Source organism: Cavia porcellus, unplaced genomic scaffold (genome assembly GCF_034190915.1).
Source record: "Cavia porcellus strain 051 isolate PalLab524CR breed Dunkin Hartley unplaced genomic scaffold, mCavPor4.1 scaffold_20, whole genome shotgun sequence".
Classification (NCBI taxonomy): domain Eukaryota; kingdom Metazoa; phylum Chordata; class Mammalia; order Rodentia; family Caviidae; genus Cavia; species Cavia porcellus.
The window spans coordinates 47,696,807-47,714,141 of record NW_026947503.1 but is presented as its reverse complement, the minus strand read 5'-3'; the positions used below and the strand labels follow the sequence as shown (position 1 = coordinate 47,714,141).

General features: G+C 31.9%; 1 long non-coding RNA gene across 1 annotated transcript in view; it reads left to right on the top strand.

The window, feature by feature from the left end:
- The window catches only part of LOC134471796 (uncharacterized), a 32,225-nt gene extending 15,230 nt beyond the window's left edge, over nt 1-16,995 (top strand). The window contains exon 2 of the long non-coding RNA XR_010041454.1: nt 16,283-16,995. This is a non-coding gene — a long non-coding RNA (uncharacterized LOC134471796). The remainder of the gene's footprint in view (nt 1-16,282) is intronic.
- The last annotated feature ends 340 nt before the right edge of the window (nt 16,996-17,335 follow it).

The following is a 17,335-nucleotide window of genomic DNA, read 5'->3' as shown; positions in this document are numbered from 1 at the left end:
TTCTTCAATACAGTGTTGACTATTCTAGTTCCCTTCTATTCCCATATAAATTTTAGAATCACTTTGTTTATACTTGCAAGTAGATTGGGGGGATTTTGATTGGAATTATATAGAATTCAAAGATGAAGTTGGAAAGAATTGATATTGTTAGAACATTCAGTACACTCATCTACAGACACAGTATAATTCCATTTATTTTGATCTTCTTTGGTTACTTTTCAGTAGAGTCTTATAGATTACTACAGACAGATTGACAGATATTCTATTAGATTTATACATGAATATATTCAACTTGATGCTAATGTAAATAGTATTTTAAGTTTTCAAATTTTGTTTTTGTTAATATATAGGAAAATAATTGACTTTAGTGTTTTGTAGATGTATTTTGTCCCCTGGCTATACGTACTCACTTATTTGCAGCAAGACTTTTGGTTTGCTGATTATTTAGGGTTTTCCATATAGATAATCATGTCCTTAGGAATGATGACAGTGTTGTTTATTTTGAACCTATGCACCATTTTTCTTGTCTTATTGCCCCAGATAGGACTTCCAGTACAATCCTGAAGAGAAATCAGATTGCCCTGTTTTTGCGTTAGGTCTTCTCTTCGTTGGATTTCGTTTCTTCTTCGGTTACCTAAAGTTGGAAGATTGAACTACAGCTGTTACAGCTTCTTTTCTAATATAGGCAGTAAATGTTTTATACTTTCAGTTAAGCACAATTTTTGTTCATGTTACAAGTTTTGGCAAGACATATTTTCATCTTCATTTAGCTCAAAATATTTTAAAAATTTTTCTCAAGACTTCTTTGACCCAAGCAATAGTTATTAGTGTTTTGATCTTCAAAATTAGTATATTTTTTTAGCTATCCTTCTGTTATTTATCTCTAATTTAATTCTGTATGGTATGAGGAGATGTTCTGTAGTATTTTTGTACTTATAAATTTGTATAAAGGCCATCTTTGGGTTCAGGATGTAATGCATCTTATATCTGTTCTGTGTGTGCCAGGTGAATGTCTAGTGTGCTGTTGTCTCATGCAGTGTTCTATAAATGCCAGTTAGGCCCAGATGATCGATGGTGTTTTACAGGTTATCTATATCCTCAGTGATTTCTGTAAGCTCTATCAATTACGGAGAAGTAAATTGGATTATACAGCAATAACAGTGGATTTGTCTATGTTTTTCTGCCCAGTTCTCTCCTTAGCCCACTTGTATTTGGTATATGCATACCAGGAACGCGTTCTTGGGGAATTGAGGCCCCTACCATTATGCAACGACCCTCTATGCTGCTATTTTCTGTTATGAAGTCTAATTTATCAAAAATTAATACTGGTACTTCAACTTGCCTCTTTTCAAAGATAAATGGTATGTTTTATATCATTGTTTGAACTACCTGAGCCTTTATTTTAAAGCAGCTTTCTTATAGCTTACATATAATTGAATTTTACTTTATTATTCACTCTGGCAATTTCTGCCTTTTGTTCGGCATGCTGGGTCATTTACATCTCAAGTGATCAATAATAACACCGGTAATCTCTAGCATGTTTTTGTTTGCTATTCATGCTCAATTTTCTGTCTTTTATGTTTTTTATTTGTTTTAAAGTTTTAAGCCTTATATGATTCTATTTTATTTTCTTAATATATTAATATTTATTTTAAAATATTTATTATAGCCCCACTGTTTGCAATTACATGAATTTAGGTAATCTAAGTCTACTTCAAATATAGTACCGATGTCCAGCTAACTTAGAATGTCACCTCCCAACATTCACGGCATAGCTATCATTTGTCTCATGCATCTACATGCTATAATGCCTCAATGTATTGTAATTTCTACTGCTTAAATTAAAGTTATCATTAATATCAATTATGATAAGTGCAAAGAAAACTATTTTATCTGTATTTATTCTTTCTCTAATATTATCTCTTTTTTTATAGGCTGCAGTTTCTTCCTTGTGGTCAAAATTCATTCTAATATTTCTCCCCAAAGTCTAATGGATGAATTACCTTAGTTTTTGCTGACCTGAAAAGAAATGATTTCTTCTTTGCTTTTAATTAAATGTTTTCCTGGACGTAGAGTTTTACCTTGGTGGCTTTTCTTTTTCCTTTGAACATTTGGAAACTTTTCTTCATATTTTTCGTCTTCATTTTTGACAAGATGTTTATCATTATTCTCAGGCTTGATGCCCTATAGATAATGCGTATTTTCATTTTATGGCTTCTTTCAAGATACTTATTTGTCTTTGCTTTCTATCCATATCATATATATATATATATATATATATATATATATATATATATATATATTCTTTTTTTAATTTTTCTTTTTGTTTCAATTATTTTTCTTGATATTTGAGTTCTTGCTTCCTGGATACTTTCTCTATTCTGTTTTGGAAAATTCTTGATCATTTTTTCAACTACTTAGATCAGTTATTTCTTTTTCTCTCTGATATTCCAATGATAAATCTGTTGTACTTTTACAGAAGTATCTCACTGTGCTCATTCTGTCCTAGGGTGGTATTTCTTTTTCTTTCTTTTCCTCCTTCCACTTCTCCTTTCTTTACATTTTGGTTTGAGAACAATCTATGAATAAATCTTTTTTTTTTTTTTTTTTCCTTTTGAGACAGGATTTCACTATGTAGTTCAGGCTGGCCTTGCACTCACTGTGTGACCCTGGGTGACCTTCCTGCCTCAGCCTCCTGAGTGCTCAGATACAGGAATGTGGTACTGTGTCTGGCTCCATGGACAAATCTTCAAGTTTATTACCTCTTTACTCAATACAACCTAGTAATAACCTACTTCTAATAATTCCTTCTACTTTTCCTAGAGTTCCTATCTCTCTGCTTATGTCTTTCTTATATATTTTCCAATTTTTTCATTAGAATGCTTAACATCATAATTGTATTACAATTCCTGTCTGGCAATTCCTATATTTTTGTCGTATTTGAATATGGTTGCAATAATAGTTGCTGCTCTTCATACTTCTGTATTACCTTTTGGAACGCTTTGAAATTTTAAAATATTTTTTGAAAGATGGACATATAATAGGAGCAAAAACACAGACCTTTACTGTAAAGTTATCTGGGTAGGAAACAGGCTCTATTTAATGTTTGCTGTAGTCATACATGCCAGCAGCTTCATGATACTCTAATATTCTTGTTTTCTTCTCCTGTCTTGACTTGGTCTTCCCTAAGCAGCACTCCTAAGAAATAATCAGTTTGGAGTTTTCTCATCTGTAATCACTGATGTTATACTGGAAACCAGTTAATACATTAGAAAGGTGCAAGTGAAGGTACTTTCCATAATTTTTAAGTTAAATCTCAGTGTTCTTCTCAACTGGTATTTTGACACAGTAGCCATCAAAAAGCATTTTCCAGTAGGACACACTTCTGTTCCTTCTTCCAATCCTCTCTTCCACAGCAGTAGCATCCAAGTCTATTTTCTTGAAGCTCTGGCTCTCACACTGTGGTCTCCCCATCTGTGAGTGAGAGACAGGCTATGAGCTGGAGGCCAAGAGCTATCTCCCCATGGAGAGTGTTTCCATCATGTCTCTCTTTTTCCTTCTGGAGAGTAAATTTTTGTTTGAAGAAAGCTTTTGAGCATAATTAAAAATCCCTACCCTTTTCAACTTCTTCGACCTTCAAAGAGACATTGTTTGGATCTTCATCTTGAAAACCTAATAAGATTCTTGAAGAAAAACATCAGGAGAGTGTGAAATACCCCTGAGATTGTTGTATCCGAATTCAGTTTTCTGGTGTGTGCAAGAAGTTCACTGATTTTCAGTGTTTCCAAAGGATTTTTTTTTTTCTCTTGATGCCAGATATCCAAGTACCTTACATCTCAGATTTAAAATCAGCAGTCATAAATGGTGCACTAATCCTTCCTAAAATACTAATAAGCAGGTATCACTGCCTTTTTTAAAGAAAGAAAATAAAAGTTATTCCTGATTGTATTATTTGTGGAGAAGGAGGCAAGGAAATAGAGGACGAAATCTTCAAAAGTTAATCTTAATCTTTAAAAGATAAAATAGTTGAATTCACAAAAATTTCTATTGTCTGTGGTGACAAACTTGAAATTTTGTGAAACGTGTTTTTATATTAGTTCTAATTTTCCTTGAAAGGCATGTTTAAGCTACATAGATCATTAAAGGAATCTTAAAATAACCGTAAAAATACATTTATTTTTATATTAGCCATTGGATTAAAATGCAGTTAAAGTGAGTTTTCTTTTTTTTCGAGTCTTCTTATTTTTAAATGAAATCATACTAGAAACAAGAGAAATGTAGCAAAAGATTAACCCTACAATTTCAAACTGTAGTGCAGACCAATGTGTGTCAAAGTGTGATAGGCACTAGCCCTGTCACCCTCACCTAGAAACATAATAGAAATACAAATTCTAAGGCCTCACCCCAGATCTCCTGATTAGAATTTCCTGAAAGAGAAGCCAAGGAATCTTCATTGAAACCAGCCTTCTTCAGCCTATTTTGTTATGGATGTTACTTCAAATTTGAAAACTAATAACCGAGGGCTGGGACCTTGTGCTTATTATGCAAAAGACCCTAGTTTCAATCACCAATATCAAGCCTCTTCTATCCTCCTCCTCAAAAAAAGCTATTGATCAATGCCAAATTATAACAAGAATTATCTATTTCAGTTATAGTTTGCAGATGAAATTGTCTGTTAACTTAGTCATTAATAGTGACTCTATTACCTTAGAGAATATCACAAGCAGTTAAAAAACAAGCTTCTAAAATCACACAAAAATTTGAATGTGTAAAAATAGGATGATGGATGTACAAGTTTTAAGTCTTACAGGGATTGCAGGAAAAGTTTCAATTCTGTTTATTTTTTTTAAATTAAAATTTTGTTAATTTCATTTTTATTTTGTAAATTTTTAAATTTGAAATAATTTTCATGCTTACAAAAATAGTACAAAGAATCCAAAAGTATTTTTCATTTATATCCTCCCATTTTAATTTTTATAACCAGGAAACTGAAAGCACTATAAATAATCTATAGGCATTCAAATGGCTCCTTAATCTCCTCTCACATCAAATAGCTCTTCATGTCTATTTTTTAAACACAGTAGCAACTGGTTAGCTATTTTAGAGTGTATTCTTCAGTTCAAGTCTGTTTGATATTTTTTCATGATTAGTTTCGAGTTGCACATTTTTGGCAAGTGTACTGCCAAAAGAGCCCCTTTCACATTTGTTTGTCAAATGTCCTTTGTGACAAAATACCTGAGGTAATTAACTGAGATGGAGGAAAGGTTTATTTTAGCTCATATTTGGCTCCCAGGATCCAGTTGACCCTGTCACCTTTGAGCACCTTTGAGAATATCATAGTGGGGAGGATGAGGCAAAAATCTGTTCACTTCGTGTTGTCTGAGAAACAAAGAAAAGGAACCAGCGACCCATTATCCTCTCCAGAGGATAATGACATTCCAATGACCTAACTTCTTTCCACTACATCCCACTTACTCTGTAGGTTCTGCCACCATCCTGTAGCATCAGCATCAGGGGAGCAAACCTTCAACATGATCCTTTGGGGACATTTAGGATAAAAACCATCACATCAGCACAGCAGTCCATGCTATCATTGGTGGTGCTGACTATATCACTTGGCTAAGTTGATATTAGCTTGGATTTTCCACTGTAAAGTTGCTATTTTTCTTTTTATAATTAAGGACTACCTTACAGGGAAAATGCTATAAAATTATGAGGATATTCTCTTTCACATGATCTTTTCCCATTATTTTTAAGACCCTTTAATGGTACTTTCCTGAAACAATGAGTATTGTGGTGTTCACAGACTGGTAATTTAAAAAACACCTTTATCATTTCTGGTTCATTTTTAATTGGTATTCTAATATAATGAAGATTTAAAAGTCCTCTTAAATTTTTGTTTAATTATATATTTATACTATAATGACATCATAGAAATTTGTTCTATTCTGAGGGTTATAATTCATCACTTCCATTTACTTTATTGCTTATTTTGTCCCAATTTTAACAACTATGTATTCCAGTTTGGAACAATGTCATTTCAGTATGACCTTGTAATTTCTGAACACAAGTTATTTCAGCTTATCTTACACTGTCTCCATCCCAAAGTTGAAATCATTTAGCTTCTCTAAAACACAGGTATATTTTATTAAAGTATGATGTTTAGTAACCAAGATCTGAGTATTACATGTGCTCATTGCTACTATATGATCCATGCTGCTAGACACCGTCAGTGGAGAGGCATACATTCATACTTACATGCATGTGTGTCTACTGTCTGTGTGTCTGTCTGTCCATCTGACTGTCTCTGTCTCTCCATCCATCTACCTATCCATCACCAGTCAATGTTGATATCATCACATACAATCTGACCCAGCATGGTTCATTCATACTCCAATTGCTGTAATTATTTTTTAACTATTTTCCATGAAAAAAACTGGCTTACATTATTCACTATGTGTTTAGTTTTCTCAGTCCCAGACATGTAATTTCAGAATTACTAGCACATATCTCTGTGAAAAATGTGCTATAATTTAAAGCACTGTGATGTTCTTTCTGCTTTGCATTTGAGTTACACATTTCAAAAACATTGCATCTATTTAACAGGGCTATTTAACTCACAGTTCAACATCTCTAACCAATGAGCATCCAGACATAAAATTATAAAGTTGACATATAATTTGTTTTAATTTTATAAAATTACATGTCTTGTGCTTCTCATGTTATTAAGATTTTTCTCATTTTTTTCTGATTTTTTATAAAAAATGACAAAATGCAAAAGCATATAAGCTACAGAAAAGTGGGTATTTTTGCTTTGTGTTGTTTTTCTTTTCCTTCTTTGTTCTACTCCTTGTTCTTGAAACAGAACTTAATTTTTGCAAATAACTCAGTAAAACATATTCAACTAGATTGTTCAAATAATTGTGCACTACTTGTATAACAATGGCAATCTACCAAAATTAAGTGGTTGGTGAATAAGGAATCACCACTAGGTGACAGTATAAAACATTCCCGCATAAACTAATATTATAATTTCAAAATGTAGCCATTGTAAGGAAAGTTAGGGACGTCTTTGTGTAATTCACACAATTTGACTTAAGGAAATCCATACATCAAGGTAGGAAAGCATTGAATCAAGTGTATGAGCATAATAATTGATCGCCTGTGATAACAGAATGAACATTTTGAGAAGAATAATTCTGTTAGATATAAAAAGAATTACTGGACATTTGAAATTTTATTTGTGGACAAAGGTAGTTAGAAGCTGTGCAGAAAGGAAGCAGAGAATGAAATTAAAACTGCAGAAACCATACAAGAGCACGAAGGATTGCAATGACCATGAGTAACTGGAGGAGTCTAGCGTTTAGTGAGGCTCTAAATCATTGTAAATTGAGCAATAAAAACAAGATGTTGGGAACATTGGTACCGATTAAAAAAAAAAATAAGAGATTAGCTATGTTTTCTTAATGTCATGAGACAGTTCTGACTCCCGAATCCATTCTTTTTCCTTGTTATCACACTACCCTCTTATTTCTAAGTTTTCAGTAATAATGAATATTAGATTTGAAACAATACCTAAAATTTTCCCAGTGGTGGGCTCCCTAAAGCTCCCTAAAAAAAACATTAGTTCCTATAAGATTTTGATTTGTTCTAATAATATTATAAAGTTTTTTGCTAAGGTTGACTGTTCCACAACTTTCCATAGAAATCATTCTTCTTAATAAACATATTCACAGTCATTTCCTGTGTTGATGAGAATTTGAAAAGAGAAGATGAAACCAAATTATTCTTTCAAGTCAGAGTGTTTCTTCTTTAGCAGAAATACAGAAACTATTTGAATAAACTATCTTCAACCTAGAGAATTCTGTCTTCCAAAGAGTCCTAGAGGAGTGACCGGGCTTCATGACTGCTTGAAAGGTCAGGCCTTTGGAGGCATCAGGTATTTCTGATGAAGTATAAAGTGCAATAAAACACATAAAATATTTGCTTACTTTTATTGTGTACTGTGAATCTCTTACTAAAGTAGAATTGATTGTTTTAAGGTAGCTAATCTCTCACACACTAAAACATGATTATGATTACTCTTGTTTTAGAGGCAAAATCAGTTGGCATCTTAGATTTGAAATAGAAAATAATGAAAAATCCATTATTTTAGGTCTTTAATATTGGATCTCACTATGTTTGTCTTAACTAAGTTTTTGGATATCATTAAGGTAATTTGCCTTGTATAAAATTATACAGTGATTGGATTTGAAAATAATACTTGAATTTTGTACTTTTGGAAGAGAACTTAGTGTATTTATATCATAATAGCTATAAACATCCTAATAGGGCAATATATAAAATTATAAATTACCATTCTTAAGGAAAATTTCTAATTATAATTTTCTATTAAGTTTTTATTGTTCTTATGTAAATGGCTAGATTTTTAATTTTAGTTTTTCATGAGTACAGAACTAAGAAAAAAAGATGTTAAATCTCTCACGTAAAAAAGGCCAAAGTGGAAAAATATCATTTATTTAATATAAAAAAAGTTTCCAACTAAATATATGCAAGTATATGATATATAATTTTACTCTTTTTAAATAACATAGAAAGAACAGTATATATTTAAGTGAATGTGATAAGTGAAAAGACAGCTATTAAAAATTTATATGTTATTTAATAACTACATATTTCAACATATATCATGTACTTCATAATGTACTCATAATTTATTCCAGTAAACAACAATCTAAATTATGGAAATTTTAACTTGATATTTTGTGAAAATTTATGCATACAAATGAGTTATGGCCATTTATTTTGTGAAGAACATAGCCTGTTACTAAAAAAAATAGTTATAATCCTCAACCATTTATGAGCAATAGCTAAAAATAAAATTATATTTGCATACTATGTTCTCTAAGTCTTAAAAGTATACATCATTTAAAACAAGAAACCTATACTTTCCAAAGACTAAAGTGTCTTGATCAAAAAAATTTTTTCAATAATTTTACTAACTATTCTGTGCAAAGAGTAGCAAGAGATAATTGGAAAAAACAATTGCTCAAATTGTGTTATATGGGTGTGTCTATGTAGGTGTCTATCTATTCTGAATTATTTGAACATGAGCTGTGGGCATTATGGCATTTTATCATTAACTGTTTTTGTTTGAATGTGATAAGAATAAATAACTTGTACATTGCTACATTATTATTTGTTAATTATACGTGACAACTTGACTGAGTCACAGTGCCTGTGTAGTACATTAAACTTTGTTATGACTATATCTGTGAGTGTGTTTTTTTGGATGGGACTTACATTTAAATCAGTGGGTTTAACAGAGCAGAATATCTTCATCAAGTGGTGAGCCTTATCCAGTTACCTGAAGGCTTAATTTTAGGAAAAGCTGACTTCCTCAAACAAGAAAGAATTCTGCCAACATAGGGCTTTTGAATGAAACTCCAAATCAACTCACCAGCAGACTGACATTGTTGCTGAACTGGAATTCCCTCCTAACTTTCCTGTTTGCCAGACTTTCTCATGAAATTTTGGATTCTTTAAGCTTCCACAATAGTGAACCAATTCCTTCCAATAAAATATGTTGAAGTCTACTGTATATGTATGTGTATGTACATACCCACATATCCTATTTGTTCTGTTTCGCTGGAAAGCTATGATAACTTCCATGCTACATTTTAAAATGCACAATAATCCTGTAATATTATTTAATAACCATTTCATTTTTAAATTTCCTCAGTTTTCTCCAAATTATACTTTCAGTCATTTTTTTAAACGTTGATTCAAAGTTCACACTTCCCACTTTTTTCCCCTGTGCATTTGACATTTTGAAAAGACTTAGCCATGTAATTATGCATGAGCCCACAATCTGGATATGTTCTTTCCCTCATGGTATCATTTTTCTTGTTTTTATAACCCCATATCATGTCCTACAATCCTAAAGTCAAATGTATAGGCTTGATATGACCCAGGTGCAGAGTCTGGGTAGGGATTCTTCTGCAAAGCCTATACTGCTTCATGGAGGTGACACAGTGTCATGAAGTCCACCATTAGTATGACTGGCTTTCATGTCACGTTCAGGAGAGAGACAACCAAATCTTTCCATTGTCAAGTTTTTTTTTTATCTTTCTTTTGAAAATACCAAATGATTTGGGAGGAAGGAAGTGATTCTTTGGGATCTCAGCAAATACCTTATCCTCAAAAATCTTTTTTTCAATTGATTTTTTTCTCTAATAATCTTCCTTGAATTATTTTCCTCAGAGCTTTAAAATGTTCATTATCTTTTTAAAATTGTGTTTATTGATATAATTTAGATACACACGATGATCACACGTAACATTTGTGCCTGTGTATGACGTATCTCGATTCCTTTTTTTCCCCACTCCTATTCCCTCCCTTCCACCTCTCTCCCCCTCCTTATTTACAAAACTTTGCTTTCATTTTATCAAAATGTTCATTTCCTAATCCAGTTATTCCCACCATTTTCTAAAAAATTGGCATTCTTCAACTTGTTGGATTTTTGTTTGTTTTTAAAGAACTTTATCTCATCATCAGGTTAAACCACAAATCCTCCAAAGCAGTTAAGCAACATGCTTAATGTTCCTTTCACTACTAGTTCCAAGGGTAAGAAGTTATTATCACAATTTTCTCATTGGAGAGTCCAACTTTCATTCTCTGACACCACAGTGGACTCACAGAATGTCCTACAGTCAGTGGGTGCAGTCAGTGTCATCACCCCCTTCAGTGTTTTAACAGTCCCCTAACTGATGTCTGGTTCTTTGGTATATCTTTGTAGCACAAGATGTATTAGGCTTATGATTGACCTTCATTAAGCCAAAACTAGAGCAACGATTGGTCCAAAATAGCATTTAGAAATCACAATCTGATCATTAAATGTGCCCTTTGGATAAAAGATATAAAGAGTTAAATTTTAAATGTATGGTTGAATTGACATATAATGAGAAAATTTGAAGACATCGGAAGAGGTAATAGAATACTTTGTGTAACACAAAGTTTGGACTTTAAAACCACAGGCATAGAGAGACACTCAAAATAGGGACCACTCAAAAAGGGAAGGAAGAATCAGAAACTACACAGAGCTGTGATCCTGAAAGGCAGTGCACTCTGCATTTAAGTTAGAAAGGAGGGAGAAGAATAAACAAAAACAAAAACAACCAAAAAATCAGAGGGACATAGTAGAATATTTGTGTAGTTTGAACATGAATCTATGTAGATCTAGAAAGTAAAAAAAAATTGTCACCTGAAATTTCCCAAGTGTACCTTCATTTAGATTTGGAAACCAATTAACTATTTACATTAGCTAAGGGCCACACATTACCTATAGGGTTTCAAAAGGGAAGCCTGGGCTTCAGGAAGGCATGATTGCCAAAGAAAGTACCAAATTTAAGCAGAAAAGGCCTGTGAGGTGAAAGAACAGTTCTAATTAAATTTGAGGCTGAAGATTGCATCATAATTATGCTTGTATGGCTTAAAGTATAAAGAAGTCTTTATATAATGATAAAAATTCAAATTCACCAGTGCTATATACGTAAAATTCTAACTCCATGCAATAATGTATTTTCTGAGTATGTAAAGTAGAAACTCAAAAGGCTGCATGATGAAATTGGTAAATTCACTATTGTGAAATGAGATTTTAATATAGCTCTTTCAATAATTTCTACAACAAACAAAATATTAATGAGGATCTCTAAGATTTAAATAACATAATAAACATGTCCTACATATAAAATATACTCCAAAACTGAGACTATTATACTCTTTTCAAGCCTATGATATATTTTCAAAAGTTGGTAACTTAATAATAGTCCATAAAATTATCATCTATAAATTTCAAAACATTATGACATAATAACTACTTTTTCTATTTTGTCAGAAATATGTATTTGAAAATCAGTTAAAAATAATTTCAATCGCTCATTCACTTAATAATTCACCATGCAGAAAAGTTTTAAGTAAATTAGAAAATACATTGAACCAGTGCTAATAAAATTACTATATATCAAAAAAGAATGAGATGCAATAAAGTATCAGTTAGCAGGGTACTAATACCTTAGCATTTTTATAGTTGAAAAGAAGAAAAGCTGTGATAATATTAATAAGGTAATATTCTTATTTAAGATGATAGAAGAAAAGAATGAATCCAGATTATTTAAAGATAGAAGAAAAATCAAGCTAAGAAAGATAGCAATACTATTTTTTTAAAAATTATTCTTGCAAAAGAACAATAATCTGATTGTCCCATAATATGACTAACCAAACAAAGGGTCATGTACCAGCATTTTGAAATATATATAAAGATGTGTTTGTCAACTTATTGCCACCTCTTGTCTGTTTCACTATCCTTGGTTTTCTATATAAGCATGTGCTTTATTGTGGGTATTTATAATTTATATTTCATGAAAGTATTTTCAGGTTTCAGCAGAATATTGTAAGGGGCTCATGATGAAAGACAGTGACAAATCTGTATCAAAATTTAAATACCGAGTTAAGTAGTTTCATGGTCATCTCTTGCTTTACTTGGGAGTCTAAGAAACCTAGTTGTTGCTCTTAGTTTTCTTTAAGATTTGTTTTCTTTATTTTCTTATTAATTTAATGATCTAATTTTCTTATTAATCTAATGATAAATGAAAAACAGGATAAAACAAAAGAGATGCACAGATGGATAGATGCATGTATGTGAGATATTAGTCTTTCTATCTGCAAGCATATTGACAGCACACAAGACTGCAATTATGAATATATCTTAGCTTTGTTTATTTTAATAACTCCAAATTCCTCATTTGAATTATTATATTATCACATTTATTTTCACCATTGTTTTCTTTTTGTAAAATCTTACCTTACTCAAAATCATAAATTTACTGGATCTATTTACTGATATAAGTAAGGTCAGGGATGTAGCTCGTCGGCATAGCACCTGTCTGGCAAGCACAAGGTCCTGAGTTTAATTCTTGATACAAAAAAAAAAAAAAAAAAAAAAAAACAAGATATTTACTGATGTACTTCCATTTATTAATATGTAAATGCATTTTCTATTTACATAATAAAAACCTGTCATATTCTTAGGAATTTTTCATAGGTGATGTCAAATTTAATGTAATTAACTCTCCATTTCCTTTTAATATCCACTGAAATATTCTATAACAAAAAAACAGTGTTGGGGAAAGAAAAGAGACCAAGCAGAACACTACAAAATTTGGGGAATTTTAGTGAATAAATAAGATTCACTGAGGGGAAAAGAGAGCAAAGGATGTGGCTTATCTTCAAATGACAAATGAAGTATTAACCAAGACCACAGAGGAATAGCTTCAAATTTCAGCCAGCAAACGTAGAAAACAGGAGTGGATCATTTAATTTAAAGATGTACAACACTGTTTTAATTAAATAAGCCAAACTGGAACAAAATAACTTTGTAAAAGTGGTTTTGATCTGCCTAGGTAGAAGTCTGTGTGTCTACAGGAGCTCAGGACAGAAGCTAAGGACAGAGTGAGAAGCAATTAGGATATGGATAGCAGTTACTGGGGACACAAAGGAAAGAGGAGCAATAGACAGTGGGGAATCTTAATCCTGGAGTAAAGGCATCTTTACTGTTTCTCATTTAAAAAGTCTCAAGTCACCCAAAACATTCCATTTTTTATACTCAGTGACCTACAGAGTGATGCTTACTCGATACGAGCCCCTCGCTCATGTAAAAACTATACCTCTCCTAATGAAGATTCTGTCAGAAACATAATATATGTACCTCTACTACTCATTCTAATCCTTCCTTAAAAACTGCAAATCAGTAGAGAAGGATCGATACATGGTAGAAGAGAACCAATAACATCTATAGAAAGAATCAAAATGAAAAAAAAAAAAAATTAACCCCAGAGAAAAGAAATAATTTAAGAACCAAATTGTAAGTTAAAAATATACCAGTTAGTTCCCTCCACAACTTTAAAATGATATTGGATCCATAAAACAAGGATAGGCTGTTACAAAAAAGGAACCACCAGAGAATAACAGTTTGCAGAAATTAAAATTTTAATTGCACTTACAAAAAAATCAGTCAATGCACTTAGTAAGAGATTAATAAAGCAATGCTAAGCTTAGTATGGGAAACACTGTGTGTAAGAAATTTCTCAGAATAAACAGTATGAATATTTATAAAAATAATACACCCATATTTGTTATGTATAGTTACAATATGCGGTTCAGTTTTGGAGGGCCAATACAACTAGACTAGGGTATTAATCTAAGGAGCATTATGGGAGGATTTAAAAGAAGGGAGGAAGAAATGAGTTAAGTAACATAAAAATTTAGATTGAAAGACTATTCAATGCTGAGCAGAGTATATAACTAGTAATTGATAATTCTTGTGAAACTTCTATACTTCAAGCATGATCATTTCTTTCAGAGAAAAGATAATTCGAAAAGATATGTGAATGCCCTACATTAGCTTCTCTTACCCCTCCCTCGTCTACCACTTTCCCTGGTCTAATAATAGTCCCTCTAAAACACAATATGCACATCCACACACACACACAAAGGAAACATGTACAACTAAGGGAGGGCAGGGAAAGGGGGTAATGGTGGGAATAAATGATAAACATGTGCTCTGTGCATGTGTGAATTTGCCAAAATGAAACTCATTAATCTGCATAACAAACATGGGCTCATAAAAATCAGGTGGATACATAACACCAAATATAACCAAGCTGATTTCAGCAAAACTGAAACTCAAAGGTGTTGAAAAATGCTACCATATGTGAATTGGAAAATGACTTTAAATAAAAATTTCATGGATAGTTAATCTATCAATCAAATTTGAGGAAAATAAACACATTTTTAATGTAGAGAGACCAAGAAATTACAAGGTGCCCTTACCCACTATGAGTAAATTGCGTTAGAAAATTTGCAAAATAAGAGAAATGCAAAAAAAAAAGTGCCATGAGAGTATAGCAGCCTAGTTACCAGCTAGAAGAGTGGTTCTGCTCTTGCACAAACATCACGATCACTCTTAAAGCTTTTGCAAGTACCAATGTCCAATGAGGAGCATCAGGGTTGCTGGTAATGTTGTGTGTCTTGCCAAGAATTATAGGTACATAGATGTGTTCATCTCATCATGTTTCATCATAAAATATATGCATCCCTAATTTCTACTTCAGACTTATTAAGTCAGAAAAGCTAAGGACAAATGAGGGTATTTTTTAAAGCTCTTTGGTTTATTACAGTTTGCATCTCAAATTGAGCTACTGTCTCCAAAGAAGCTAAGATGAAAACAAATTAATATTTTTGAACTCTGGTATAAAAGTTCTAGTTAATCATCTTCCTTAATTCATGTCATATTAAATATGCCTTTTGTTTAGTTCATTTATTTATCCATTTCCTTTTTATCATTTGTTACTCCCAAACGTCATTCCTCCTCAGATAATTCTGTGTCTCATGTAAAAGCTCTCATTGATGCATTTTGCAAAATATGAATTGTTGTATATGCTTGTGATTTTAATTTAGTTAAAACTTATTGTGCTTAATAGCTTATTCTATCACTTCTGGATGCTACTCTCTACAAAGATAAATCAAGAAGTGGGACAATCATAATATCATGCCAAATTGAACTTCAGAACAAAAAGTATTTCAAAATATTTAATTTCATAGGCAAAATCTAGGCAAGGCGAATATATCTTTCATTTCATTAGAGCTTGATTTTCAAAATAATTTCCATCTCAGAGAAGCCAATCCTTTTTACTCCCATTACCTTATCCTGTATGAATATACATTCAGTTCTCATTCTTCTTGTAAACTTGTATCGTAAGACATTTTTTTTATTTCTTAGCATTATGTTTGTTAGACTAGTTTTTATGTTTGTGTTTAGCACAGTATACAGTAATTACAAATTCATGAAATGATTATAAGCTCCTATCTGGAAACTGGAAAATATACTTCAAAAGTGATGGTTTTCTTGAATTGCATAACTTTGCTGAAAAAGAAAAAGCAGCTTTACAAAGGACAACTTTGGGATCTCTAGAAAATAGCACATTAAAATATGGTTCTTTTGCTGAGGCTGTATCATAGATTATTCAAAAATAGTAGTACATGTTTATATTCAGGTGTGTACACACTGGAGAGCAATTAATTGAATATCTAAATAGTAAGGCATATATAAAATTTGACAGAAGAACAAAAAAGTTAGAGTGAAACAAATTCTTTGAGTATCTATAACATCCTTCTCTATTTTGAGCATATGTGGGATGATAAAATAAAATTTTCCTTTCTGCAGATGCTGAGGGAGGAAGAAGAGCTGCCATCTGCCATTGGGAGTGATAGATGACTACTTAGCCAAGGATGCTTTGAAATCAGTCAAGATGGTCAGGCAATGAATACCAAGCAGAGCCTCAAACATAAGGAAAAAGCACTTGCACATGGCCATTCCATTCCATTGGAGGTTTCCTCTTGAAATTCTTTTATGACTGAAAAGTTAAAATCATCAGGATCCTTCTGTTATGATATGGAAGATTAAGTATAAGAAAATATTTATGGTATAGAAGAAAAATGTGCACAAGCATACACATAATTGTTCCCAGAGAACTTTAAGTCACTGGAAATTTGTACCATAATTTCACACTTATGACTGAATAACTGAAAAAGTTTTAAAAGTTGTGAATAGTGGGGCTGGGGATTTAGCTCAGCGGCATAAGCGCCTGCCTTGCAAACAGGCAGTTGTGAGTTCGGTCCCCAGTACCGATAAAAAGACAAAAAAAAAAAAAAAAAAGAAATGAAGAATGTTTATATTTCTAGAAATTTTATTACTCTTACAACAGTCAAGCAAATTAGCCTAATCTATATTCACAAGATGGTTACAGATGTGTATTTACAGATTCTTAAAATGTGAGCCACTTAAAGTAATTCAGGAGAATGATGAATCTTTTGACTCTATTATCAAATGTTGGTAGTGTATACATATCATTACAGAGAAATAAAGAATGGATTGTATGTTTGTGTGTTTTCAAAATTATTGAATCATTACATTATGATTTACTCAATAATCTTGAGAGATAAATAGTGCTGGTTATCATTTTCATGTTATAATTGTAAAAATTTAATAGTAAACTAAGAATAAAAGAAATCAAAAGACTTTCCAAATTCTTACACCTAAAAGCAGGTTGCAACTACAGGTATTTGCTATAATATGTTCATTTTAAAAAGCAATTTCTTGATCTTGGTCTTCAGGGCAGCATCATTTTGTTACATTCCCTGATTATAATATTTATATTACATATTCCTCGGCATAGTACATGCAGTTCCACTAGCTTTTGGGATTTCGGAAGGAGCC